This window comes from Bubalus kerabau, chromosome 4 (assembly GCF_029407905.1).
Source record: "Bubalus kerabau isolate K-KA32 ecotype Philippines breed swamp buffalo chromosome 4, PCC_UOA_SB_1v2, whole genome shotgun sequence".
NCBI classification, from domain to species: domain Eukaryota; kingdom Metazoa; phylum Chordata; class Mammalia; order Artiodactyla; family Bovidae; genus Bubalus; species Bubalus kerabau.
This window is the reverse complement of record NC_073627.1, coordinates 117955899-117960139: the sequence shown is the minus strand read 5'-3', so window position 1 is coordinate 117960139 and position 4241 is coordinate 117955899. Positions and strand designations below refer to the sequence as shown.

The 4241-nt window shown below is 39.8% G+C and overlaps 1 pseudogene; it reads left to right on the top strand.

Moving 5' to 3' along the window:
• The first annotated feature begins 2739 nt into the window (after positions 1 to 2739).
• On the top strand, positions 2740 to 3352 carry LOC129650148 (high mobility group protein B1-like; annotated as a pseudogene).
• Positions 3353 to 4241: the final 889 nt, after the last annotated feature.

Genomic DNA, 4241 nt, shown 5'->3' with positions numbered 1-4241 from the left:
GCAGAGAAGGCAATAGCAACCCACTCCAGGACTCTTGCCTGGAGAATCCCTTGGACGGAGGAGCCTGGTAGGCTGCAGTCCATGGGGTTGCTGAGTCAGACACGACTGAGCAACTTCACTTTCACTTTTCACTTCACGCATTGGAGAAGGAAATGACAACCCACTCCAGTGTTCTTGCCTGGAGAATCCCAGAGACAGCAGAGCCTGGTAGGCTGCCATCTACGGGGTCGCACAGAGTCGGACACAACTGATGTGACTTAGTAGCAGCAGCAGCAGCTTGACTAGAATTAGTCTATCAGAGAGTCAGAGAAATACAACCTGTGGGCCAAATCCAGCTGGCAATCTGCTTCGTAAATAAAGTTTTATTCATAGACACTCATTCATATACAAACTATATATGGTTGGTTTTACACTACAATAGCAGAATTGAATAATAGCAAAAGAAACCATATGGCCCACAAAGCCTAAAATATTTACAGTCTAGTCCTTTACAGAAAAAGTTTGCAGGCTCCTGATCTAGACAAGTATAAGCTCCCCTGGTCAGAGGACAGAGAACTTGTTTCAGAATGGGTGATACCTTGGCAATGTTTCTCTATAAGCGAATCAGCTGAGGATTTCCCTATGAGTGGAGTAGTACCAGACCCACTCTGTGATTAGTACATTTTGTCCCAACTTCCGTGGTCTTTTCATCTTCTTAATATAAAGTGTTTCAGAAAGATTTATTTCTGCCTTTCAACCTTATCTACCACTGTTTCTTCTTCTCTGAAATTAGAGTAAGAGGTGCCCTCTCACCATACTTTGTATTTTCCAATCTATCGCCTGTGTCAACAATGTTTCCTCTACAGAATTACATATCCTTCAAGCCTCATCTTGCAAAGTTCCTCACCAGAATGCTGATCTACTTTGGAACTCCATAGAACACTTCTTTTAGTTGGAGAAGTGCTGAACTCCATTTTAATGTACATATACTTTTCTCTACTACTGGACTGTGAGCTCTTTTGGGATGGAGACAAATATCCTGTTCAACGCTGTTTCCTCTATAAGGACTTTATTGTTTTTCAAGTAGTAAATGTGCTATCAATGACCATTAAATTGCTAGCCGCATTTCTGCACAGTGACCCACAAAATGCATTCTTCCACTTGCCAGATAGTGGTCTGGAAGTACATCAATACATGTTAAAAACTAAAGTTGGAAACTCAGAAAAGCAATTTAGTAAAATAATGCTTCAAATAACCATACTTTTGGTATACAAGGTAATCAAAAGACAATACATGCTTTAGGAAAGGAAATAATCTTTTTCCAACTAACTTTCATTTCAAAATAGACTGCAAGCTCCCTCATTTAGAAATAGAGTTCAGAACACTTGGAGAGCTTTTGTAAATTTTTGTTTCCTATCTGTCTTGATTGGGTTGCCCAGAAACAGACTCTTGAGGCAATGTTTTAAGTGCAAGTGGTTTCTTGGGGAAGTAAGAAGAAAACAGTAAGCGAGTTGGGATGTGAAGCAAAGAAGGAATGAAGAGCAACTAGAGGGTACACTCAGTGATTGAAGCTTTATTTTACTTCAGCAATTCTGGGAGCCAGTGTGAAAATGCTTGAGTTATCCCACCCAAGGAACAAGAGAGCTAGGGTGTCTATACACTTCAATCTGTCTGTAGTTGAGGGCTGCTTTCAAGGGTATAGAAATTCTATTCTGCTGGGTAGGTGAAAAGCAGGATCTAGTGGCTAAAGTAAAAAAAAAAAAAATCCTCAGGTGATTAAGTGCAAATACTAGCAATTGAAGAGAGCTGGTATGCCCTACAGTGGCGATGGCAAGGAGTTATGGGAAGAGCATCAACATCGTCTGTTAGGCTAACTTTGAGTATCTAGTAAATGCTCATGTATTTATTGAACAAGTAACTATTGGGGGCTTCTGTTCATGTCTCCAGCCACCAGGAGGGTGCTGAAGAAGAGTGGTAAGCAAAGGCAGATAATGCAGCCACACTGATACAGCCTTCATTCTAGTGGAGAAAACAGATAATAAACACATAAACCACCAAATAATATAATTACAGACTGGAATAGATAATTTAAAGGAAAGAAACAGGAAGCTATAATAAAGAATAATCAGGGCACAAACATAGGCAATGTGGTCAGAAAAGACAGATGTCAAGATAAGGGGCCTATGCCAGGCTAAGAACTGATTTCCCCATTTCAGAGAAAGCTAGGGCAGATTCTTTCTCTCTGGGTAGATGGGAGTTTACAGAGACTTGGGACATTATAATCAAAAGTGAGTCAGATATGACTCCCTGTCTTAGTCCACTGGGGCTACTCTAGCAAAATTACCATAGACTGGGTAGCTTCAACGCCTCACAGTTCTGGAGATTGGAAAGTCCAAGATCAAGACGCTGCTAGATTCAGGGTCTGAGGAGAGCCTGATTCCTGGTTCACAGATGGCCATCCTCTTACAGTGTCCTTATATGGTGGAAGAAGCTAGGGAGCTCTTGGGAGACTCTTTTATAAGGGCATTAATTCCGTTCATAAGAGCTCAGTCTTCATGATCCAATCACCTCCCAAAATCCCCACCTCCAAATACTATCACACTGGAGAGAAGATTTCAACATATGAATTTTGGGGGGACATAATCATTCAGTCTACAGCACTTTCATTCCCCTAAGACCCAGTGGAGAGGAAAAACTATCTCAGACAAGAGGGGAGGGCACGGGGCAACTCTGTGTCTCTAAGAGGAAAAATAATTAAACATGGGCAAAGGAGATCCTAAGAAGCTGAGAGGCAAAATGTCATCATATGCATTCTTTGTGCAAACTTTCCAGGAGGAGCACAAAAAGAAGCACCCAGATGCCTCAGTCGGCTTCTCAGAGTTTTCTAAGAAGTGCTCAGAGAAGTGGAAGTTCATGTCTGCTGAAGAGAAAGGAAAATCTGAAGACATGACAAAGGCTGACAAGGCCTGTTATGAAAGAGAAATTAAAACTTACATCCATTCTAAAAGGGATACAAGTTTCAAGAAAGAAGTTCAAGTATCCCAATGCACTCAAGAGGCTTCCTTTGGTCTTTTTCTCATTTTGTGCTTAATATTGCCCCAAAATCAAAGGTGGACATCCTGGCCTCTTCACTGGTGATGTTGCAAAGAAACTGGGAGTGATGTGGAATAACACTGCTGCAGATGACAAGCAGCCTTATGAGAAGAAGGCTACTAAGCTGAAGGAAAAGTACAAAAAGGATATTACTGCATAGCAAGCTATAAGGAAGACAGATGCAGCAAAAAAAGGAAGTCGTCAAGGCTGAAGAAAGCAAGAAAAAAAGGAAGAGGAGGAAGATGAAGAGGATGAGGAGGAAGAAGATGATAATGAATAAGTTGGTTCTAGTGCAGCTTTTATTCTTTTCTATAAAACATTTAACCTCCCATTGTACACAACCCACTCCTTTTATAGAAAAAAAATGAAATGGTAAAAAAAAAAAGAAAAGATGAGGGTAATAATATCGATGCAGATAAAGGGAATGTTAAACAAGATTTAATATTACTGAAAAAATATTACTGGAAAAAAAAAGATATAATCCAGCTAGAACAACCAGTTTCCTATAGACATCCAACACTGTACCTCTTCAAAAGTCCCTTGAGCAGGTCACAACCATCCTCGCTAACCCTAAGTGAAGGGTATAGCCACACTTATGAACTTCTTAAAACCCAGGATCAACTCTGAAAGAAATCTAAAAGCTGATCCAGGTGAATTAGACCCAAATGAACCTGACATCCTGAGACACTAAAGTGTATATAGTAGTTTAAAACACATCATTATGTCCATCAAATTGAATTAGCATTCTGAAGTTCTATACAACTACACATAAGTTAAGCAGGTAACTATTACTCCTAAGAGATGTATCTTCAGTGAGTAAGCAGTGACTTTTAAGCCAGATAAAATACTACTAAGTTGTTGAGAATAATTTTGGTCTTTAAAAATTGCCTTAAGAAATGCAGATGACTTCCTGAAGAAGCGTATTCCTCCTTTATTGGGAAAGAGAAAACAGAGACTACTGCAAAGGAAGAACTCAGTGATCTTCTCCTTCTGGCTGGATAAAAATTGAATTTTATTACTAAGAAAGTCAAGGTATGCTGAAAACATCAAAATTTCTTCTTTCTCAAAAACAGATTCTGTTACTCTGGGGTTAAAACCCAATTTCTACCTATATCCTCAAAAAGTCCCTTTAATTTTCCCAGTAGGATGGTTAGAAGGTTGGGGATCAG